At 31.7% G+C, this 27247-nt stretch overlaps 1 long non-coding RNA gene across 1 annotated transcript in view; it reads left to right on the top strand.

Annotated features, from left to right (window-relative positions):
* The first annotated feature begins 211 nt into the window (after positions 1 to 211).
* The window catches only part of LOC109151115, a 68353-nt gene continuing 41317 nt past the window's right edge, over positions 212 to 27247 (top strand). The window contains exon 1 of the long non-coding RNA XR_002049259.1: positions 212 to 280. This is a non-coding gene — a long non-coding RNA (uncharacterized LOC109151115). The remainder of the gene's footprint in view (positions 281 to 27247) is intronic.

The following is a 27247-nucleotide window of genomic DNA, read 5'->3' as shown; positions in this document are numbered from 1 at the left end:
TAAATGCAATATGCAAAAAAAAAATATTATAAATTATTTCATTCAAAATTGTCTAAATTTCCATTTCTAACGCAACGACATAAATGTAAAATGTGTGAAAATTTATCCCATTAAAATAATAACATTCTAATATTCTTTCTAATTAATTTTTTTCCAAAGCGATATTCTATAAATGGGGCCATGTCAACTTCATTATAATTAAATAATTACGAGAATTAGCTCCGCGCTTTCTGTTCAAATCACTGGACATTCTAATGGCGTCGTCTTCTACACCTTCATGGTATCTGATATTTTTCTCTTTACCTGATTTTCATAGACTTAGTTTTTTAAACAAAAGTTATTTGTCCAAAATTTCATAAATTTTTTTTTTCTGATATTTATAGCGCTTAATTTTGTACTTTGTCAAGTTGTAACTTTTGTTTTTATACAAATATAAAAAAAAAAATTGTATGATTTCTCCAAGAGCGCTATGAAATTTTCGATTCATATAGAATATATTTCTTTCTATTAAATGAAAAAAAAAATTACTTGTTCTACCATCATCACTTGTTGCCAGGGGACGTTTGGTGTCTAATAATGAAGATAGTGGGACAGACATCAATTAACTCCGCCCTCATCTTTCCAAGTATGTTGCTTTAATCTTTATTCACTTTTATATTAATTGTTCACCTTTTCTCTATTTGAATTTATGATGCTTTATGTTTATTTAATACTTTTTTAAAAAAATAATGATAAATTTGTGTAGAGCGTTTGGCATTCACATTCCTTTGAGCCTCGTCAATTTCAACAAGCTTTACCAATGTCTGATCAGTCGAATGCTATCAACTTACATCCAACATCCGAATCAGAATCATCAAGGTATATATGTTTTTTTTTTTCTCTTTATATAAATATTTTTTTATCCTTGATCTCTTGATGATGAGGTTTGATTTCAATTGTAATATATGCTTATGCTAAGAATATTTATGTTATATCTAAGTAAAATTAATTTCTATAATTTTCTTTTGTGTAACTTGGGTTATTAGGTGGTTAGGGTTTACAATATATAATTGATAAGATTGATGTTAAACAAAATTTTTGGATCTACTTGTATTCTTGTTTTTCTTTTTTTGACACATGCATCTAAGGAGGTTAATCTGTAGTCATTTTTTTTATATGATTTATTTTTTTTAAAACACATCTAAGAAGGTTAATCTGCGATCATTCTTTTATATGATGACAAAATCTTTCATATATCGTTTTGTGCTTGATGCTATCATGATTCAACATGGGATGTGTAATCACTAAAAATGACTAAATTGGACATGTGTTGATCAAGCATTATATGGTTGCAAAATTTATCAATTGAAAGATTTCACTCAATTAGATATAATTACTTGAATTTTGGTTTAAAACTAAATGGGTAAACTTCATAATTATGTTATCATTAGAAAGAAATTGAGGGTTTGTGAATTGAAATATGATTTCTATCCACATACTTTTCTATCTACTGATGTAATAGGTCTTGACAATAATAAATTAGTAATTTCTTAGAGGCAATAGTTTCTATCTATTATTCTGTATAGGACTCATCTTGTATTTTATATCTTTTCTGTTCCTATTATCAATAATACACTGAATTACGTTCTCATCCTATCTACCGAAAAAAAGGACAAAAAAAATGGAAGGACAATTTAAGGGCGTTGTAGAAATTAATCCTTTCCTTTATTATTCAAAAAATAGACAAAAACATTTCGAGTTTTACTAAATGTACTCCTAAATTTACTCGCTCGCTATTACTTTCTAATGTAGCAGACAATGATAGGCTATGGAGACTGAATGGATAGTTAGGATTCTGCAATTTTCCAATTATATATGATAGAACCCATTTAATATAGTAATCAAGTATCTACAGCAAAACACCTAGGTTTATTAACGATAATGTCTTGGATAGTGAACAACATCTATTAAACCTTTTTTCTTTTAAAAAAAAAAATCTATTATTAAGCCTATTGTCTAATTAGATACAAGTTCAAATAAAACACTTATACAATTTAGACCCCCTCAAGATGAATTTGAGAAAGTTCATATATTCATAATATTGTATATATGTAAAATTAATAATTAAGATGATGACCCTCTCAAGAAGTTATAGTTTGAAAATTTAATATTAACTTTTTTTTTGAATGCTTAATATTAACTTAATACACTATAAAATTCTTAAAACTAAAATGTTATATGAGTTTTAAAATTCCTAAAATATCAAAATGTAAAGGTATGTATGTATGTATAGAAATTAACATTGTATATATATCACTATTTTTAAAGAAATTATTTTGAAACATTTGTCTTTTGTTGTCAGGTTGTGCCTAACTCTGCATTTGGAGGCATTAATCCTTTGCAGTTGCCTATAACTTCCAAGATTGTTTACTTTTCTTAAATAAACTTATTTATTAATTTATTTCTTTTAAATTAATTTTTTTTTTTAAACTCTGCATCTAAATTATATGAAGGGGTAGCAAATTAACACAACCCCAATGCGACCATTTATGTTCCAGTACCTTGATCGTTACTCTATAATGACTGAATCTGTTCCCCCTCCAAGGTACTCTTATTATTATTATTATTATTATTATTATTATTATTATTATTATTATTATTTTATTATTATTATTATTATTATTATTATTATTATTATTATTATTATTATTATTATTATTATTATTATTATTATTATTATTATGTACAATTTTTTTGTAAAATTGTAGGTAACACAAAATATTGGATTTTGTTTTGAATTCCAGGACTTCCTTGAGCTCTTTGAGTGAAGAATCAAGTAACATTACTAGAAACGCAACGCCTTCACTAACGGTATATTTTTTTCCTGCCTCATATTATTATTTGTTCTTAGTTTTATAAAATTATTTTTAACAGTTTTTATTTTTATTTTTGATATTTTAAGCATTCAACAATGCCACCAATGGATAGTCAACCAGGCTTGTCTCCTATTGTATGTATATATGACTGTTAAATAACTCATTTGACACTTCCAATAAATATTTATGTAACATATATGATATAGATTTTTCAATTATTGTCAATAAAAACATCTGAAGTCATCAATGTTGGATGATATATATTTTATTTACTGATTTATTTCTTTTTTTTTTTTAATTATTTAAACTCCACATCTGAAATATATATAGGGGCAGTAAATTAACACAGCCCCAATGCAACCATTTATGTTCCAGTACCTTGGTCCTAACTCTACAACGACTGGATCTGTTTCCCCTCAAAGGTACTCTATCTTATTATTATTATTATTATTATTATTATTATTATTATTATTATTATTATTATTATTATTATTATTATTATTATTATTATTATTGTTGTTGTTGTTGTTGTTGTTGGTGTTGTTGTTGTTGTTGTTATTATTGTTGTTGTTGTTATAATGGTTTTGTCACATTTAGTCCTAAACTTTCAAATTGATCATCTGTAGTGCTTTGACTTTCAAATTGTTACCATCCATGGTCCAAGTAACCACTTATGGTTCTTCAACTTTCAAAATTTAACCAGCCCTAGTCCTCTTAAAAGGACCATAGCTGGTTAAAATTTGATAGTTGAAGGATCATTGATAGTTAATTTGGACCACGAATAGTAACAATTTGAAAGTGAGAGGATCATGGATAATCAATTTAAAAGTTTTGGATTAAACATGACAAAACCAACCACTATACTCAGAGGATCTCACGAGATGTGTACTCAAACTTTTATTAATAAAATTGTTGGTAACAGAAAATATTGGATTTTGTTTTGAATTCTAGGGCTTCGTTGTTCATTTTGAATGAAGATTCAGAGTATGTTATTAATCCAAACCCAATAATTCCATCACAGTATATTACTACAAACGCAAGACCTCCACTAAGGGTACATTTTTTCACTAGGCTTGTATCCTATTGTATATTCTGTTAAATAACACTCATTTCACACTTCCTATAAATATTTATGTAATATATATGAAACAGATTTTTCAATTATTGTAAATAAAAACATCTGAAGTTATAAATTTTGGATGACATATATTTTAGTCTAATGTTTAAATCATGTTTATTTATGGTTTTATGAAGGAGCTTGATTTTGGACTAGTTAATGATTTGTGTACATCTCGAGGATTAGGCGTGGATCTCGAGGAGGAGGAAGGGCAAACCGCGCTATAAGGGTAACTTTACTCATCAAGATATATATAAATTTCTAGAGTTTTATAATGTTTTTTTTATTACATTGCTATTTTTTTTTTTACCAAAAAACAAAAGAAAATAAAAAAAGAAATTTTTTTGTCATTTGTTACTTTTTCCTACTGTTTTGTTTTTTCTATACCTATAGATTGATATGACTAAAATGTTTTCTCCTTTTTCATCTGTAAGAATTCTTTTAATAAATAACAATATCTATTTATATTTTATACATACTCGTATTCTTATATATTAAGTTATGTATCACTACTATATATTGAATAGCTTGTGTAGTTGTGTTCTACTCTATTGTTTGTAAATAAATTATGTATATAATTGTCAACTACTATATAGTGTGATGACACATCTGTTATCATTCCAAATGATCGAGTTGTCATCAGGGCCGGTCCTATTATTTTATAGGCCCGGGGCATAACAAAAGAAATAGGCCCTACCTGTTGTTAACCAATCGTTATGATGTGCATGGTGCACAAGGTTGCGAACGACGCCGTTTCACTATGGTGGAGTAACGGTGCCGTTAGTGGCACCATTTAACTCCACCAATCATTTTTTTTTAACTCTAATCGGCGGGATTTCCACCATGTTCAGCGTGGATATATAGTTCACTAATTCTGGATATATAGTTCATTAATTCTGGATATATAGTTCACTAATTCTGAATTTATATTTCATTAATTCTGAATATATAGTTCATTCATTTTGAACACACAGATGCAGCGAACTGGTCATCCATTTAAAATAATAATCGGGATGCCATCACACTACATGATAGTTGGCACAAATCTTATTTATTTATATGTTTTTATAAATTTTTTTTCCATTAACTAGATATTCATTAAAAAAAAAAAATCTCCCTTTTCAACACTCTGATATTGTTTTCAAAAAACATTCTATTATCTAGTCTCACAAATCAGGGGGTTTTGTTGACTAATTTTTTTTTTTTTTTTGAATAAATAGCATTTAGAATGGTTATGAACTTATGATTATTTGAGTAAAATAATTTAAATAGAAAGCATATTATAAATGACAAATGTTATTTATTTATATGTTTTTAGAAATACTATTTATTTATATGTTTTTAGGAATACTTTTAGCATTAACTAGAAAACAAAAAAGAAAAAAAAAATAAAGCGGAGAAGGAGGCATTTGGATTTCAGTTTTCAACATTCTATGAACAAAGTAAAAGAAGACAGATTCGACCTCATGTCCTTTTGGTTTCACTGCGTTTCAGTATAGGCACCACCCAAACAGACAACCTCACCTTTGTGGGTTTGTATGAGTTTAATAAATTGGATTTCAGTTTTCAACATTATATGCATGTTATAACATAAAATTGTTTAATAAATTGTTTTTGTATAAGTTTATGGATTGTAACATGTTTATTAAACATGATATGTTCATGTCAAAGAGATATTTTGCGATATATATGTCTCAACACAACATAAATGCATGTTAAGATATGACATGACCTATTCTAAGTGTATTGGGATAATAGATTAAGGAACATTTGGTTTAAGTTATGTGTTCAAAATCTCATATTAGTCTTGTTTGGCTTGTAAAAGCGCAGATTTTTTAGAATATTTTTGTTATTATTATTATTATTATTATTATTATTATTATTATTATTATTATTATTATTATTATTATTATTATTATTATTCACATTCTTTGATATATATTCTGATCCTTTCAATGACTACAATTTCTTTAATTCAAGTTTTTTATTATCCGGTGTTATCTTTAATGTGTTTTAATTACATCTTTTAAAGTGCGTGTGTATATATTTCACAATTATAAAATTACCTTGTGTAGGCCCGTTATGAATGGTCTATATGATCGCAGATACCGGGATTTTGGCTTACCTATCGATCCTTACTCAGAGCCTTGGTGTTAAATCCAAGTTTCTTAAGTGGTAATAATTTTATTTGCATATATATTTTAATTTTCACATATTTTTACATATAATTTACTTGATTTTATTTATATCTTGATATCAAATCATTATGAAAATGCAGGCCAAGCTAATAATCGGAATCAGGGATAATTACTGATCATCAAACATGAAATATTTTGGGTATTTTGGAAAGGAGAGCAATGGAGAAGCATTGCAGAATAAAATTTCTTGTTGAATCAAATTTAGTTTGGATTTGTACTATTTCGTTTGTTTTTCTAAAACTTTATTGAATATTTCTGTTATGGTATGAATAAGGTCCTTATAAGGACGAACCAGGTGCATGTCGCTACATGCACCAAATATATTCTAAATTTTTCTTCTTATACTTTTTTTGATTTGTTTCAACTTCAATTTTTTTTCTCTCTCTCTTTTTTTTTTTTTTTTTTTTTTTTTGGAAAAGTACAAATAGGCCATTGAATTATTTGGGGGATAGCGCCGAACTCGAATAAGCTCCAAATTGATCCACAAACGTGCAAAAGAAGTGCAAAACAAGTGCAAAAGAAGTGCAATTAGCATTTTTAGCAGGTTACCAACAAGTTTTGATTATTAGAATGTCATGTGTATTTTTTATTTTTTATTTTATTTTTATTATTATCCTACTAAGCATTTGATAAAAAAAAAATTTTTATAAAAAAACTAAGTTATATTTCAGAATAAAATTTCCTAGTGAATCAAATTTATATTTCGATTTACTTTGTCTGGAAACATATTTAGTTTGGATTTGTACTATTTCGTTTTGTTTTTTCTAAAACTTTGTTGAATATTTCTGTTATGGTATGAATAAGGTCCTTATATATGTTTTTTCATCAAAAAAAAAAAAAAGGGTCCTTATATATGTAATTTTTTTTTTGAAATATTTAATTTTTAATTGTATAAATCAGATTTTATATAAATTATTATGTGTTTTAAAAAAGTATGTTATGCAGTAATTTTTTATACTAGTTATTGGGAAAACTTAATAAAATTAGGTTAGATTAGACTTTTTCTTAAATTAAAAATTAGAATTATTACAAAATAAAAATGTTTGATATTAATTTGTTATCAGTATGGCCTAATTAAGATTTCTGCAGGGGAGAAGGTATAGGAAACTATTCTGGCTCCCAGCTGTTTCTCTTCTTTTATCAGTAATCCTATCCACTCTGATAGTTTATCTAATGAAAGCGGATAAATATGGCGTTAACATTGTGAAGAAATTCAAAGGAGGCCTAAATCCGAGCTCGTTTCATAGTTTACGGTTCAGCAGTCCACGTGTTGGGGATAGCATATTCTATGCCGTATGGTAAATCATGGGGATAGCTTATTCTATGCAGTATATTCTGTGGGGATAGCTTATTCTATGCAGTATGGTAAATCATGGGGATTGCTTATTCTATGCAGTATATTCTATGGGCATAGCTTATTCCAAGTCTGACCATTTTGGAAACCATTGCAGGTTCATTTTCAAGAACAGTTGTGAATGTTAGTGCAGGGTGTGAAACAGTGGTATCAAACATAGTCATGGCTGTGACAGTGCTGATATCCCTGGAATTGTTAACCAAACTTCTGTACTATACTCCCATGGCTATCCTCGCCTCAATTATCTTATCCGCGCTTCCTGGATTGATTGATCTTCAAGGGGCTTACCATATCTGGAAGGTGGACAAGGCAGATTTCCTAGTCTGCATTGGCGCATTCCTTGGAGTCCTGTTTGGCTCTGTCGAAATAGGCCTTCTAGTCGCGGTAATTAATCACCAATCTTGCCTTTCAACTTAATTGGTTAGGATCAAGCACGTCCTTAGCACTACGCCGAAAGTAATACGTAGCTCTAATACCACTTAATTAGAACCAAACGCTTGCCCTCACAGTGAATGCGCAACTTTATTTCATTATATACCGCGATTTTAACCCTAGGCGACTCTGACTGACTAACCGGCCGACTAGGCATCTTAGGCACCGATTCGGACGAGTTGAGCGCCTAACTTGGCGAGTTGGCACTTAACTCAGCCGAGTGGTTTTGTTTTTTGGCTTACTCGGCTACCCCTCTTATATATTTCTCTAGCCATGTAATCAACTAACCATCTAACATATGCAGTTGACTAATTTGGGGAATATAACAGTCTAACAACTCATAGCTGAGTAGGAAAAATGGAGACGATATATACTCAGATTACTAGGCCGCCTAGGCGCCCGACTAGTGCCTAGCGCCTTCTGCAACATTGATTATGGGGAAAATTGTAAAAAATGCCCCTCTATAATATGTCAATTATCAATGTCACCCCTGAATTATGAGTGGTGTAAATGTTGTCCCTCAATTATCAAAATGGTGCACATATAGCCCCTCCCGTAGCGGACCTGTGGTTCCGATGAATAATAATAATAATAATAATAATAATAATAATAATAATAATAATAATAATAATAATAATAATAATAATAATAATAATAATTATTATTATTATTATTATTATTATTATTATTATTATTATTATTATTATTAAAAATTCCAAATGTTTAACAATATTATATGCTAATAATTGTAAACTTTATGTGTTCAGATGTAACAAATACAGATACATCCGGAATTGTTGTGTTGAAAGAATTGTATAAGAAATTGGCTTCACAGAACACACAAGTGAGTCTCTCATATTGGCAGTTGGACATAACATATTATTACATATTAATGCAACTAATTAATAATTTTTATTTCTTCAAAAAAAAATTAATAATTTTTATTATTGCAGTTAGCTTTGCCGGGCCTAGGTGAAAGATGATTGAAAAATTAAAGAAAGCCAAAATTGTAGATAAACTTGGACGAAGATGTTTTTTTTCTAACTATTGGCGACGCCGTTGATGCTTGCCTGGATTTTAAAATGGCTACTCATCACGTTTGATGGAAAGAATAATACTACTCATCTGTTTAAAAAGAATTTCTCTTAATTTTCTCTTCTGATATGTCACTATTTAATGTAATATTTTAGTCATTTATTATAATTTGATGGAGCAAGCTAATTTATGAACACATAATAATTATAAGCGACATCATGATGAAATTTACGAGGAAAAGATTAAAGAGAGATTTAAAAAAAAAAAAAAAATTACTCCGTATTTTTGAAATATGGTGATAACATTTTGTGTAATATTTTTCATCCTAAATTTTTATGTAATGGAAAAAAAAATTAATAAATGCTATTTAGTCAGCCCTTACATAATTCTTTGAGTTACTTGAATTGATGGTATAGAATTGTGGAGCCAACTTGACATTGATTGGTCATTTAGCATGACTTTTAGAATAATTCATTCATTCCAAGTTCCAACATCAAGTTGAATTACCACTATATTACAAATTAGGCCAAGCCATCATTTCTGGCCCACAAATCAAGTCAACAATAGTTATTGCATAAAACGCGGTCCATATAATTGTGTGAGTTACGGTTTAAAAATGATAACATTCTGTGTATTTTTTTACGCGACTCATTGTAACATACATTTTTATAACTCATAATTTACATTATTCTAACTCATGATGTACATTATTCTAACTCATAAAATTCAACGACGTCGTTTTGAACCGTGCTCAACACAGCTGTGTGGACAGTAATTTGTCTCAAGTTAATCATTTTTTTCACGCAACATGCATTTTGCTCTCCATTGCTTCTTCCTTAACTCCATTGCTGCAACATACATTTTTATAATTCATAAAGTACATTATTCTAAAGCATAAAATATATTATTCTAACTCATAAGGTTCATTATTTTAACCAACAAACTACATTATTCGAATTCATAATGTCCATTATCTAAACACATGATAATCAATTCATCAACACTTGAGGACTTACTAAAGATACATTTTTATCATTCATACAGTACATTATTTTGAAGTCTAAAGTACATGTCAAGCACCTTGTGCTCAGATGGCACATCTGTGGCTCCCCTTGAGGGAAGATCACATGACCGAACTCCAGTGTTGAAATATTGACACTTTGGACTGCATTAATTAGAAAAAGTATAGAATAGATTCTATCTTGTAACAAAGTCTATAGTATTCAAAAAAAAAAAAAGTCTAAAGTAAATTATAAATTTATAATAAACCATGGACAATTGCAAAACTTACTAAAGGTACATTATTCGAACAAATAATGGACAACTCATAAACACTTAAGGACATACCCAACATACATTTTTATAACTCATAGAGTACATTATTCTTGTGGTTGTTTCCCCAATGAACATATCTACCCTTAAAATAAATATTTCATTTATTTTTCTTCTCCAATAAATTATGACCACGATTTGGTTCAAATCGAACAGACACTATAGCAACCAAACAAAATATTCTAATTAAAATTTAGAATCGAAACCCGATATTTAGAGTTTATTAAAATCACAAACCGGAACAGTCGGTCCATGTTTCGAACTGAAAAAAAAATACATTTATTGTTGAATTTAGACTATTTTAAAATTAAAAATAAAATAAAATTTTAAAATAAAGACGGTTCAAAATTGTAAACCTGATCCAGAACTGTTGGTTCACGGTTCATGATCCAGTTTTTTCGATTCATAATTTTAATAAACTGAAATCTAATATTGGGTTCTAGATCTGAATCATAACCGGAAACTTTCAATTTGATTGCTATAGTGTCCGGTTCAGTTCGAACTGAACCATGGTCATCCCTACGTATAAGCAATAATTTGTTGGAGATGAAAAATAAATAAAATGTTTACTTTAAGGGCAGAAGTGTCAATTTAATATATCAAGGGGGAAAACAATCACTTTTAGAATATTTGATGGGGCTAATGTGCTTACATGAATAATTGAGGGGGAAAATGTGCTATTAACATATAATTCAGGGAGAAAAAATGTCATTTTCCCTAATATACATTATTCTAACTCATAAATACATTATCGTACTCCAGAAGCTTAATTATTCTACCACATAAACGGCTGAGTAGACGCCATTATTGACTAATGAAAATTTTTTTAACATCAAAATAACATCGTTTTGAACCGTCGTCCTCATAGTTGTGTGGACCATGACCCACACAATAATTTGCCTCAACAAATTGGCTGTGAAATTTTAAAAAATAAAACGATATATTTATTACTAATATTTTCACTTGTGCGATGCACGGGATGCATTTGTTGTAATATATTAAGAATATTTGAATCGATATATAATTATTTAAAGAGTGAATTCCATTTTTGGTCCTACTATTATAGGGATCATTCCAATTTTAGTCCACCATAATTATTCTTGTCATATTGCGTCCACTATAATTAAAAGTGTTCCAATTTTAGTCCACGGAAAATCTAAAAATGGACTAAAATTAGAACACTTTTAATAATAGTGGACGCAATGTGTCAAAAATAATTATGGTGGATTAAAATTGGAAAAGCCCCTATAATAGTAGGACCAAAAATGGAATTCACTCTTATTTAAATTAGAACATCAAATATTATATAGTGCAATTAAAGATATGGTTTAGATCGTTTATGTATTTTGATGTTATCATTGCTTGATTTTATGCAAATAATTGCTCAAATTAATAGCTAATGTCTAGATGTACGCATGCGGTGCTATAACTTTGAAGATTTTATTTATCATTGTTTAGTATTTTTATAAATTAGGCAAATGTGCTCGTTCTCTAACAACTTAGATAATTATAAGAATGAATTGTTATCCTAATTTATTTGTATTGAGATATATTTTTTGTCTAGATATATAGCAATTTTTCCATTTAATTTTTTTTAAAAAAAAAAACATAATATCACCGATTATATTTACACAGAGAAAATTTCAATTTTGGTCCACTGACTATTGGGGTTGTGTTAATTGCAACACTTGACTTTCAAAAATGATAATTTAGTACCTTGACTATGCAATTTTTATCAATTTTGGTCACTCCGGTCAAATTGCCGGCCAAATCTCACCGGAAAATTTTAATAGGTCAAATAATGAGGGTTTTTTGGTCATTTTACTTTTTTCCTTTCTTCTCCGGCGAAGCAACCCCATTTCCGGCGAGCGTGAACGACTTCTCCGCGAAGTACCTTCCCGGTTCCACCATCACCGGGGAGTTGAAAGTCAAGTGGAGAGGACGTGAGGTGAGGTGTACTGCGGAGGGGTTAGAAACGGGGTTGCTGGGCGTTGGCGGGAGAGCCGCCGCTGCCCAAGAGGAGGGTTTCATGGTCCCGGAGAGGTTCAAGGTGGTGGCTCTGATGGCCTGTGTGATGTCCTTGTGCAATGCTGACAGGGTTGTGATGTCCGTCGCCGTCGTTCCCTTGGCTGCTAAATACGGCTGGAGTAACTCTTTCTTGGGCGTCGTTCAGGTTAAAAAAAATCACAACTTTAAATTTCTCTTTATTTTTAGTGTTCAATATATTTCATCTCTGTTTGTTTTTGTTCTTCATTGATTATCAATGGAGTTGCTCTAAATACGGCTGGAGTAACGCTTTTTTGTTCTTTATTTTTAGTCCGCCATCACCGCGAAGTACCTTGCCGGAAATGGGGTTGCTTTGCGGGAGAAGAAAGTAAAAAAGTAAAATGACCAAAAAACCCTCATTATTTGACCTGTTAAAATTTTCCGGTGTGATTTGGCCGGCAATTTGGCCGGAGTGACCAAAATTGATAAAAATTGCATAGTCAAGGTACTAAATTATCATTTTTGAAAGTCAAGTGTTGCAATTAACACAACCCCAAAAGTCAGTGGACCAAAATTGAAATTTTCTCTATTTACACATTATTGAAACCTCTTTGTAGACGACATTGGTAGTGACAACACAATCTTGTCCATCCTCATCTAGAGCTAACACCTTCAGTCCATCAGGACGGACGACTCAGGTGAAAATATATAATGGTAGAATGTCACTCAATCAGTGATCCTTTTATATTTTCAGTCAATAAGTAATATCAGATTCATTTTCAGCCAATTATTCCTTTTTTATGCATTTACTATGTTACTATTGATGATGTAGATTGTAGATACTATTATTGAAATATTTTTGTTCCATTTTTATTTGATGATGTATAATATTATTATTGAAATCTTTTCTTTTCATTTTAAATTTTTGTTCCATTTTTTATTTACCTTTACTATTTTTAAAAATATATCTTTACTATTGATGATGTAGAATATTATTATTGAAATATTTTCTTTCCATTTTTAATTTTCCTTTACTTGATGATGTAGAATATTATTATTGAAATATGTTCATTCCATTTTTAAAAATTGTGAAAAATTTATGACATAATTGTGGCAAATTATGCTGTGCATCCGCATGGTGCATACGGATGCAAAAATGACGTCGTTTTGCATAAAACACGCGCCCTACTTTAAAAAAAAAATTAGTTTCGATTCCCAGCAACAACATTATGTTATTCATTTTTAGTTCATTCATTTTGGATTTTGTAGTTATGAAATTCTGGAAGTGTAGTTATGCAATTCTGGATGTGTAGTTGTGAAGTTATGGATGTGTAGTTATGCAATTCTGGAATTATAGTTATGCAATTCTGGAAGTGTAGTTATGCAATTCTGGATGTGTAGTTATGCAATTCTGGAAATGTAGTTATGCAATTCTGGAAGTGTAGTTATGCAATTCTGGATGTATAATTATGAAATTATGGATGTGTAGTTATGCAATTCTGAATTATTATTTTTTTAAGTTAGACGCCAAAACGACGTCGTTTTTGCATGCATGGTGCATACGGATGCACAACATAACGCTCCTATAATTGTGATTTGATTTATTATACTGTGTAATATTATTGTGACAAATTATAATGCATTAATTTGACCATTTCTTTTTCCATTTTAGTCAATTATAGATCTTTTTTTTATTTCCAGTCAATTATTAATATTTTCATTTCTTTTCCCAATTAACCTAATTTCCATTCCTTTTTCTATTTTTAATTTTCAGTCAATTATTAATCTTCATTTTCTTTTTTCAATTTACACAATTCTCGTTCCATTTTTAATTGATGATGTAGAAAATTATTGTGACATATTTATATTCCTTTTTTAATTTACGTTCATTTTTTAATTTACTATTTACTATTGTTTAGACTGGAAATCAAGTAAATAGGATTATATATATATATATATATATATATATATATATATATATATATATATATAATTATAGTATAGGTATAGATATAGATTATTTATTTATTATTATTATTTATTATTATTATTATTTTTTTTTGGGAATAAAAACTCAATCCAATTTGAGAATGCATTCAAATAGCCAATCAGTAATGTTACCCCTAGCAGAAGGAATTATTAGACCCAAACCCATGAATCAGGGGGTTTACGAAGACTTATAGGAATTTCTAAAATGAGATTAGCGTCTCGGGCATCAAAAATATCATGAATGCATTCTATGTCCTAGAACGTACCTTGTGTGTTCATAAGAGATGCAACCGGGGATTTAAATATAGACTCAGGCATGATAGTCTGAATATACGGGACATCATCAACCGGTAACCATGCATCCTTCCCAATAAAAGTGTCAATACCATTGCCAATACTACGGCGACAACCATCTCGTAGGACATTCTGAGCTTCCAATAAACTCCTCCAAATAAATGAAGGATTGCCCTCCTCCTTCGCATCAAACAAAGTACAGTTCGGGAAGTATCGAGCCTTATACACACGGGCCACAAGAGAAGATGGGTTTTTAATTAGCCGCCAAGCTTGTTTACCCCGCAGGGCTATATATTCATTTCACGTAATTTTCTGAAACCCATACCCCCTTTTGATTTGGGCATACATAAACCATTCCAAGATCGCCATTTTATTCCTTTCCCATTGCCAACAGACCCTGTCCACCAATAATCATTCATGAGAGAGTTTCAATTGTTAGACTAAAATATCACATGCATCATATAATATGTGATAACAGGATCGACTAACCTCCAGCCATGGTTCTTGGTACGGTTGAGCGATCCGGACTGCTGCAGAGATAACAAGTATTTTGTCTCTCACTTTACTCAGCTCTCTCTAGATGGTGTATGAGGTATGTAATGTGAGCAGTGAGAGGACCAGTGACCTTATATAGCCACTGACCATCATTGTGCTTGATTGTCTTTAGGTCTCCTAAACCCTAACCAGACTACTAATCATAATGGTAGTCTAGTTATTAGGTTATTAGTGTTGCACCACATATCAAATACTGAATATTATCATAACTTATCCTAATGTTATAATAATAGTAACGGATAAACGTTACATTCTCCCACTTGGTGCAAGCACTACCACTCAATAACAGAAATACACCAACCATAATGATATGTTCTCATTAGCACGAGTAGTATCCATTATGATCAAATGCAAACTGTCATTGAGCACTTAATTAGGAAACAAAACCCAACGAAATAAACCCTATGTTTATTCCAAGTCCCTGAAGTACATTTTCTCATCAATATAAAGTAAACGAAGGTGTACACACTTAATTGAGAAAATGTCCGAATCCCAAAGAATTTTATTAAAACTAAATGTATATATACAAATTACAAATTGGGCGAAAGTCCCATTTTCTGAATCAGATCCTTGAACTTAAATGGTGGCATGCCTTTAGTCAAGGGATCTGCTAACATCAACTCAGTATGAATGTGTTCAATAAATACAACTTTATTTTTGACACGCTCCCTAATTGCTAAGAACTTGATATCGATGTGCTTAGTTCGACTTCCACTTTTGTCGTTCTTAGCTAGGAAGACTGCAGCTGAGTTGTCACAGTAGACTTTCAATGGCTTAGATATAGAATCCATAATTCTAAGCCCAGAGATAAAATTCTTTAGCCAAACACCCTGTGAAGTAGCCTCGAAATAGGAAACGAACTCGGCTTCCATGGTAGAAGTAGCTATTAAGGACTGTTTAACACTTCTCCATGAGATAGCCCCACCGGCCATAATGAAGACGCACCCAGAAGTTGATTTTCGAGAATCAACACAGCCAGCAAAGTCCGCGTCTGAATAACCGACAAGATCTAAATTGTCTGTCTGCCTAAACCCAAGCTTGTAACCTTTGGTTCCTTTGAGATACCTTAGAACCTTCTTTACAGCTCCCCAATGGTCTAACCCCGGATTATGTTGGTAACGCCCTAGCATTCCAACCGCAAAAGCAATATCCGGCCTCGTATAGACTTGAATATATCCAAGACATCCAACTGCTGCAGCATAAGGGATGTTCTCCATGGATTCCTTCTCCAAATCATTTTTCGGACATTGGTCCAAACTGAATCTATCCCCCTTAGATATGGGAGCAGCGTTTGGTGAACAATTTTGCATATGAAATCTCTCTAAAACTTTGTTTATATAGGTTTCTTGAGATAAACCCAGTATACCCCGGGACCTATCTCTCTGAATTTTAATGCCAATAACATAAGAGGCATCACCCATATCCTTCACATCAAAGTTCTTAGAAAGAAATTGTTTCACATCACGAAGCATCCCCTTATCATTGGTGGCAAGTAAGATGTCATCCACATATAAAACAAGAAAGCAAATTTTACTCCCACTCACATTTTGGTATATACAGTTATCTGAGGGATTTTCAACAAAACCAAATGAAGAAATTACCCCATCGAATTTGATATACCATTGACGGGAGGCTTGCTTTAAACCGTATATGGATTTCTTAAGCTTACATTCCTGCGCATTGCCTGAATTACATTTTTTAAAAGAACTTCCCATCCCACACGTGAGAGATACTTAGCGTTCCAGCTACGAACCTTTGTAAGAATGCAATCTTTCAAGAAACCCAGTATTTGTTTTTTTCGTCTGCCAACTACTGATGGAAGGCCTAAGTATTTTCCTGCAGTGTTGCCTTCTATGACACCAAGTATTTGCACCACATCAATTCTATCTTGCGGCAAAACATTAGAACTAAAGCAGATAGCTGATTTCTCATAGTTAATTTTCTGCCCAGAGGCCATAGAATATTGATCCAGAACTGACTTCATGCAACTACATTCCTGCGCATTAGCTCTGAAGAAAATAAAACAGTCATCTGCAAACAACAGATGAGAAATGGAAGGTGCACCCCTATAGACCCGCACACCATGCAACAAGCCAGCTCGTATCTGCTTATCAATTAAAGCACTAAGGCCCTCGGCTATAATCAGGAATAAATAAGGCGATAAAGGATCACCTTGTCGTAGACCACGCTGAGGTATAATCGGGCCCAGTTGGTTCTGATCATGCAAGATGTGGTACTTAACTGATGAGACTGTTTCCATGAGAGTGTCCACCCATCGTCGACCAAACCCATCTTTACCAACATAGCTTCAAGGAGGCGCCATTCAACCCGATCGTAAGCTTTACTCATGTCCACCTTTAGAGCCACAATACCTTTTTTCCCCTGCGTCTTAATTATTATTTATTATTATTATTAAGTTAATTTTGGGTTTCCTTTTTCATTTTTCCTTTTCTATTGTTTGGGAAGAAGTGTTTGGGCAAGAGCGAAAGAAATATTTTGTTTTAATAATAAGTATGAGCAAATACCAATTTTGGTCCCACGAGTATTAGCAAAATGACGGTTTTAGTCAACATGTTTAATTTCTATCAATTTTCATCCACGACTGTTGTTTTAGTACCAATTTTCATCTACGACTATTATTTTTAGTACCAAAATTCATCATGCCGGTCACCCCTCCATTTAAGACATGCTGAAATCTAAAAATTTTAAGGGCATTTTCGTCCTTTTCAACTTAAGACTCTAATTTGAGCATGAATAAAGGGATGCATGTAAGCCCTAAGATCAATCCCAATTCATAGTTCTCCTCCTCATCCTATTTTAATTTGAGGAGAAAAACTGCGAATTGAGATAGATCTTAGGGCTTAAATCTTTTTATTCATGCTCAAATTGAGATCTTAATTTAAAAAGGCGAAAATACCCTTAATAATTTCATATTTCGACATGTCTTTAAAAAATGTGTGACCCTATGTGATGAATTTTGGCACTAAAACAATAGTCGTGGATGAAAATTGGTACTGAAGTGATAGTCGTGGATGAAAATTGGTAGAAATTGAACATGTGGACTAAAACTGTCATTTTGCTAATACTTGTGGGACCAAAATTGATATTTGCTCTAATAAGTATAGATAGGTTTCAGCACCAATACTAATCAGCTGTCCAGGGATGATGTGGTGAGAGTTTTGGGGGTTCATGAAGGTGATACTACTGGCCGGTATCTAGGACTCCCATCACTAGTTGGCAGGCGGAAGAAGGAGGTCCTGGGGTTCATTAAGTACAAGATTTAACGAAGATAAGGAGCTGGAATGCGAGGTTCTTGTCGAGGGCAGTCCGGGAGGTGATGCTTAAAAATGTTATTCAGGCTATGCCGGCGTACGCGATGATGGTGTTCCTGTTGCCCAGTACCTTATGAAAGGAGGTGGAGACAATTATGAATTCTTTTTGGTGGACTGGGGCGGCAGTAAATGGAAGGGGGGTGCGGTGGCGGGCATGGGAAGGGGCTGTGTGTACCTAAGAGTAAGGGAGGGCTGGGGTTTAGAACCTTGCGCGAAATGAACTTAGCATTGCTTGCTAAGCAGGCATGGCGTTTGGTAACGGAACCGAGTTCTCTGGTTGCCCGTGTGTACAAGGCACGGTATTATCCTCATGGATCATATTTCGAAGCAGGAGAGGGGTCTAACCCTTCGTATATTTGGCGAGGAATGATGGCGGTACAACAGTTGCTAAGAGAGGGTTGCCGGCGGTGTGTGGGAGATGGCCGAAGTACAGTGATAGGAAGTGATGCATGGCTGCCGGATGATGAGTTCCCATATGTACAGACGGTTTTGCATGAATCAGTGTCAAGCGCCCCCGTTATGACTTTATTGAATGAACAAGGTACGTACGGGGATGTGGGGTGTGTTATGGACTTGTTTGACATAAGGGATGCTAGTCTAATTTTGCAAATTCCGATTAGCATCCGGAAACCGCCGGATACGTGGGTGTGGCGGTGGGATTCTAAAGGCACCTTCACTGTGAGGTCTTGCTATAAACGCCTTGCTAGACATGTTGATGATGATAGGCCATGGGCAGCTATTTGGAACCTCAGGGTATCACCTAAGGTGAAAACGTTTGTTTGGCAGTTGGCTTCGTCCTACTTGCCTACACGGGATGCTTTGACAATGAGGCATGTTAATTGTAATTTGATGTGCCATATGTGCAGGAACGAGTATGAAAGTTCTTTTCATCTTTTTGCTGCTTGCCGTGAGACGAGGTTGGCATGGAGGAAGCTAGGACTTCCAATAAGTAATGTGGCTGCCGGTGATGTAAGTGAGTGGTTCTTCAAGTGCGCTTCTATTATGCATGGGGACCAACTGTGTAAGTTTATGATGTTGTGTTGGGGTTTGTGGACTAGCAGGAATGATTCAGTGTGGAATGCAAAACCATGGGATATGGAGTTGGTGTTGCGCCGGACAATGGTCTACTGGGAAAATTGGTCTGCGGCTCAGGAAGGTGATGGGGTGCAGCAAGGAGAGAGGGTAACGGAGAGGTGGAGAAGGCCAAGAAGAGGCAGGTTAAAGCTGAATACGGATGCTTCTATTGATAGGCAGAATGGTCGGACGGGGCTTGGGTGGATATTGAGGGATGATGATGGGCGTTTTCTTGCAGCCAAGACTCTAAGAGTGGACGCGGCTTATGATGTAAAAAAGGCCGAGGCCCTATGTGTTCGAGAAGCTCTAACTTGGCTTAAAGATATGGGTATGGGCTCTAATGGTGCGTTTGAAAACTCGAGAAATGATTCCATAAATTATTTCCTGTGTTTTAAGTGTTTGGCTTGAGAGAGAAATTTTCTGGAAAATGACTTCCCACACCCCCCCCCCCTCCCTTTTTTTTTTTTTTCTAGAGAAAGTCATTTTCCATTTGCAGTAATGGAGTAAACATATTCTTTATCAAATTTGCTCCAAACTCCTAAAAACTAAAACAACTAAAACAACACATAAACATTTTGGGAACAGATTAAGATTAATCATTTTTATTTGATAAAGATTATTTTCATTAATTAGTCTATATTCATAATATTCCGTGTATTAATTAGTCTACATACATATATATATATATATATATATATATATATATGTGTGTGTGTGTGTGTGTGTGTGTGTGTATGTACATACATACATATATATATATATATATATATATATATATATATATATATATATATGTATACACACACACACACACATTATATATGTGTACATATATATATATATATATATATATATATATATATATATATATATATATATATATATATATATGTGTGTGTGTGTGTGTGTGTGTGTGTGTGTGTGTGTATGTATACATATATATATATATGTACACACACACACACACACACACACACACACACACACACACACACATATATATATATATATATATATATATATATATATATATATATATAGGTATATACACACATATATATATATGTACACACACACACACACACACACACACACACATATATATATATATATATATATATATATATATATATATATATATATATATATATATACATAATACCATATAAGGAATACACGTTAATTCAAAAAAGGTACACAATAATACCTAATTCATTAACTAGTCTATATTCATAATATTCCGTGTAATGTTAATTAATTAGTCAAAAAAGGTACATGCTAATACTTAATTCATTCATTCCGTGTAAGATTACAATAATAATATTTTCATAATTAATTACTCTATATTTTACCAAATTTAAAATATTTTTTATTTAACTGACTCATTTATGAATTGGTTCAATTCCGTGTAATATTACCATAATAATATTTTCATAATTAATTAGTCTGTATTTTGGCATATTTAAAATATTTTTTATTAAATTGACTCATTTATGATTTGGTTCAACCAATTTTGTGTAATATTACCATAATAATATTTTTATAATTAATTAGTCTATATTCTGCCATAATTAATTAATCTATATTTTGACATATTTAAAATATTTTTTATTCAATTGACTCATTTATGATTTGGTTCAACCAATTCCGTGTAATATCACCATAATAATATTTCCAGAATTAATTAGTCTATAATCTGTCATATTTAAAACATTTTTTATTCAATTGACCCATTTACGAAATGGTTCAAACAATTCCATGTAATATTACTATAATAATATTTTCATAATTAATTAGTTTATATTCTGCCATATTCTTCTATAATTTCAATTACCATAATAATCTATTCTATAGTGTAAATATTTTTTATTCAATTTACTCATTTCAAATTATCCAAAACTACGTACTTAAAATTAGATTTCTAACTTACTTAATTTTTGGAATTTCAGAGTAAATATGTAATCGTTAATATTGATTTTTTTCTACCATCTTAAATTGGTTATTGTGGAAACAAAAAAAAACGTACTTGAGTTCTTCACCTTAGAATTAGTTTTATTAAAAATGCAAGTATAACTATATAATGTAATATTTAATATTTTTAAAAGTTTAATTATGTTATTATTATGTTGATTTTAAAGTTTATTGTAATTTGTATTATTATTTGAATTTGAAATAACTACTTTAATGACATAACTAACCTATTTAAATAAAATTTGTAAATAAAATAAAGGACAATATTTGTTGAAAATTTGTAAATAAAATAAAGGACAATATTTGTTGAAAATCTCCACAAAAAATTTATTCATTTGAAAAAGATTATTTATGTAAGAACTACATTACCAAGACTATGTGGTCTAATGGTATTCGGGTTGGACTTCCATTTGGAAGGTTATGAGTTCGAGTCTTAGTGGAGGCGTTATTGGTTCTTTGTGTTTCAATTGGTTGAGAAAGTATATGAACAGATACTTACAATGTAATAGGGCCAGTAATATTCAAAAAAAAATGTAAGAACTACATTTATTTTATATCTAATTTCTCATTTTTATATATGTTGAGTCAAATTAATTATAATTGAAGTTTAAATGAATATATACACAAATTATATTAAATATAAAATTTTACCAATAAATTTGAACAGAATAAACTTTTTTCCTACTTCATTTTGCATTAATATATATATAGAGATAGAGATAGAGATAGAGATAGAGATAGAGATAGAGATATAATAAAATATAATTTATAAAATATAAATACACATAATAACTTCAAAAAATATGTATAAATACATCTACCCACACAATTAATGCATTCATACTTGCTATTCTTGTTTCTATCAAAATGCATTCACACTTTAGAGGAAAAATTAGATGGATATCATTTTGCTTTAATATATATAGAGATAGAGATTTTTAATCTTCATTAATGACCCATTAATACTTCCGAACTTTTTTAAAAGATTTTTTGAACTTTTTATATTTAGGATTTTATTTATATAGTTAATAAACTATAACAAAAATATGTCAATAAATAATTTCTAAATTATATGTATAAGTTATAACAATAAAAATAAAAGTAAAAATAAACATAAATTAATAATTAAAAAAAAAAGATTGTCTACTATTTTATAAATGTACTTGTAAATTATAAAATTTTTAAAAGAATAATTTTAAATTGTTAATTATAATAAAAAAAATTATGTAATTATGTAAATAATAATTTATATATTGAAATATATTTTTTAAAATATGCTTCTATTTTTTTTTTTTGGGGGTTATGTACTGGATTAGACTCTCTTTTTTTTTTTTTTTTTTTTTTTTTTTTGGTTCAAATCAAACTATCAAACTATTGTTACAAAATTCAATCATTATTGTGTGGTCCATGGTCCACACAAGCGGTGTGGACCATATTTTGTATACTGTAAAATAATGTACATTCAATACAACAATAATATACTTTTAGTATATTAAAAATGTACATTGTATTCAGGGGATGTACATTATTTGTGTACTGAGTGTACATTATATTGTGTAATGTATATTCAGTACAAAAATAATGTACATTTAGTATATTAAAAATGTATTTTTTGTTATGTTCCACACAGCATTGTATGGACCTGGTCCACACAATAATTTGCTAACAAAATTTAATTGTGTTAGGCCAGTTAGGTCTAAAGACTAAGCAGGCCATTGATGGGCTACACTGCACCAGCCCAAGCCCGCTTATTTGACACATTTATTGTTACTCAATAGTATTGTTATTCTCCTCAAGTATGAAATGTACCTTGGACAAGGGTGTCGAAAATAATGTTGCACCACTTCATGCTTCTTATGAAAATCCTTCTTTCTTCCTTGCAAATTTTTGGACAACACTTCGATATAAATTTTCGAAGTGTTCACATATTGTTCTAATTCGTTGAAAGCATTATTTTTGAGTGTCCAAAAATAATGTTGTGATTCATTTTATCCTGTGTGACTGACGCTACAACGCTTCTAGCACACTCGAGAGGTAGCGAATCGATTTTAAGAAAAGGGTGTGTTACACACAACTTGGATTTCCCTTGTTTAGTATAGGTGATCTTTAGGGATTGTTTTCTAAAATATTGAATCCCACTATTATTTATATTGTTTATATTAATTGATTTATCGACTTATTCTTTCCTACAATCTTAAAACCAATCATCTGAATAAGTCGATGGCTTCCACTAATGTTGAAAGTGGAAATGTGAATGCTGATAGTGGTGCACATTCAAATGACAGTACACTAGTTGTCATCACGCAAGGGGTTAAACCTATATATGGTATAGGTATAGGTATAGGTGCATGTGGCAATACCATCTAGTTCGGGTGAAAGGCCAGGGAAACTCAATGGATTGGAATTTCAAAAGGTGGCAATAGAAAATGTTGTTCTACCTAGTGACTCTCGCCTTGGCACGGTTCTTGACTGAAATGGTTCCTAGTGAAAAGGATCATGAGTCTAACGTGCAAAATGTTAGCGCAATGGGGGCTTGAAAACATTCTTATTTCCTATGTTGAAACTACATTTTGAATGTTTAGTATGACTCGCTATACAATGTGTACTGCAAATTGAAAACAACTAAAGAGCTATGAGAATCTTTGAACCGAAAGTATAATAGTGAAGATGTTTGGGCAATGAAATTTGTCATTAGCCGATTCCTTGATTACAAGATGGTGGATCCCAAAACCGTCCTGAGTCGGTTAGAAGAGATCCAAATGATCTTCAATGATATGCTCGACGAAGAAATGATCATGAGTGAAGCCTTTCAAGTGGCATCGATTATCTACTTGTTACCTCCAGACTGGAAGGACTTCAAGAATTACCTGAAGCATAAGTGGGAGGAAATGAATATGGAGAAATTGATCCTCCGACTCAGGATTGATGAGGACAATAGGAAAAGTGATGGGAATGTTCTTGTCACTAGTGGAGTCATAGCCAATATTGTGGAACATGGTAAACGCTCCAAGAACTCCAAGAAGGACAATAAAAACTTAATTGGTCGTAAGCAATTCAATGGAAAATGCTTTAATTGTGGTAAGATAGGTCACAAGTCGGCTGATTGCAAAGCACCTAAGAAGAAGAATAATAATAATTCTTAATTTAATGTGGTGCAAGCCAACCAAACAGAATCTGAACCCATCCTCTCAACTATGTTGAACAAGGTAAACTTGGTCGGTTCGAACCAAATAGAATGGTCATTCACACGGGTGCGACCCGACACCTTTGTTTTAACAGTGAACCATTTACTACTTCCTTCGAGACGACTAATGATGAGAATGCATGGATGAGGAATTCTACTCAATTTGCTATGGAAGACATTGGCAAGGTGGCTATCAAGATCACCTCTAGAAAATATAGTTGAGATTGAACAACATTTTGTACGTGTCGGAGCTGTGAAATAACTTGGTTTCTAGTTCGTCGATAAACAAGAACGGCTCCAGGTGGTTTTTGAGTCAAACAAGGTTCTTTTGTCTAAATCTATAATGTATGTAGGCAAGGGTATGTACTAGATGGACTTTTTAAGATTGATGTAAAAACCTTAATTATTAAAAGTGTTATTAATTCTGCTTATTTGATTGAGTCTTCGTGTTTGTGGCATGGTAGACTATGTAATGTTAATTTTAATTATATATGTAGATTAATTAACTTGGACCATACTCTTGCATTTTAAATTAACAATAATCACAAATATGAAATTTGTGTTGAGGCAAAACTAACAAAAATTCCTTTTAAATTGATTGAAAGAAAGACGGAACCACTTGAATTAATCCATACTATTTTATGTGATTTTAGATCAATACAAATATGCGGTAGTAATAAATATTATTCCACCTTTATCAATGATAACACACTACACCGCTATGTGTATTTGCTTAAGAGTAAAGATGAAACCATTGATAAATTCATTCTATACAAGAATGAAGTGGAAAATCAACTTAATCGTAGAATTAAGCTGGTTAAAAGCGATCGATGTTGTGAATTTGAAACAACTATTGGTGATTACTGCTGATAGAACATATAGATCCAAAGTATGTACAAATTGAATGTTCTTGAAAGCTTCTGAATATTAAATTAGATGAATTGATAATCTCTAAATAATCCAGAGAAGAGGAGAGAAAAATGTCTTTTTATTGCACTAAGTGTTGTGGAGTCATGAATGGCTGCCTTTGTGTTGAAGGGTTAGGGACTTTATATAGGTGAAGGCCCTAACCCTTCGGAAATAAAATATTTCCCAATGGGACACTTGACCCTGACCCGAATACCGAGCAGATGCCAATAACGTATAGGGAGGTATACCTGTGAAATAATCCTTATCAACTGCACAAGCGTATTCACCTCAATCGAACGATGTTGTCGAACGTAAAAATTGCACATTGGAAGATATGATGAATGCGATGTTGATAGATTCAGACTTACTTCAAAATATGTACCGTGAGACGGTCTTGAAAAGCAATTACCTTTTAAATAGGGTTCCTCGCAAGAAATTTTATAAGACTCTTTACGAGTTGTGGAAAGGTAGGAAATTGTCCTACCAACACTTGAAAATGTGGGGGTGTCTTGCTAAAGTGTTGGTGCCTATACCTATGAAAATAAAAATAGGGTTTAAGATGGTATACAATATTTTAATTGACTATGCACAAAATATTATTGCTTATCGGTTCTTAGTACACGAGTCCCACGTTCTAGATGCACATAAGAAAACGATAACTGAATCGAGAAATGCATCATTCATTGAATGTGTATTTCTGTGTAATTCCAATGAGGAATCTAATACGTCAAAGCGAACATTTGACGAAACTATGGATAATACGAATGGAGTGTCTGAAAAGGAACCCGAGCTTAAGCCTAGACGTCGCAAACAAGTTAGGATCGAAAAATCCTTTTGGTCTAGATTTTTTAACTTGTTAGAATACGATTCTAATATTCTAACATGTTTATTAGAAAATGAACAAGATTTTCTAACTTGTTTGTTAGAAAATGAGTCTCTCACGTATTTAGAACTCGTGACTTCTACGGAAAGACCAATCTTGAAACACGATATAAAAAGTATAGTAGATTCTATCTTACAAAATCGTACATGGGAATTGGTTGATCTTCTTCTAGGTAGTAAACCATTACGATCCAAATCGGTCTTTATACGAAAGATGAAACCGGACGGTTGGATTGAAATGTATAAGGCCAAACTGGTAATTAAAGGTAGACACAAGCAATGTGAGGGTTATGATTACTTCAACATTTATTCTCCTGTGATGAGAATAAACTCCATTATAATGATACTTGACATAGCCGCGTTGCGTAACTTGGAAGTTCATCAAATGGATGTGAAAAAAACTTTCTTGAATAGAGAGTTATATGAGAAAATCTATATGGAACAACCTGAGGGTTTTGTGGCTTCGAACCAAGAGAAGAAAGTATGTAAATTGGTGAAATCGTTGTATGGTTTGAAACAACTGCCTAAGAAATGACACGAAATTTTTTACCATGAAATGATGACCAATGAGTTTAGTATAAACAAAAGTGACAAATGTGTCTACATAAAAAATACGATAGATAGTTATGTCATTCTTTGTTTATATGTGGATGATATACTCATCGTTGGTAGTAACGATCAAATGATCAAATTTACAAAAAATATGTTAAATTTGAGATTTGACATGAAGGATATGGGTTTGGCAGAT

This window comes from Ipomoea nil, unplaced genomic scaffold, assembly GCF_001879475.1.
Source record: "Ipomoea nil cultivar Tokyo-kokei standard unplaced genomic scaffold, Asagao_1.1 scaffold2283, whole genome shotgun sequence".
Taxonomy (NCBI): Eukaryota; Viridiplantae; Streptophyta; class Magnoliopsida; order Solanales; family Convolvulaceae; genus Ipomoea; species Ipomoea nil.
This window is presented reverse-complemented; position numbering and strand designations above follow the sequence as displayed.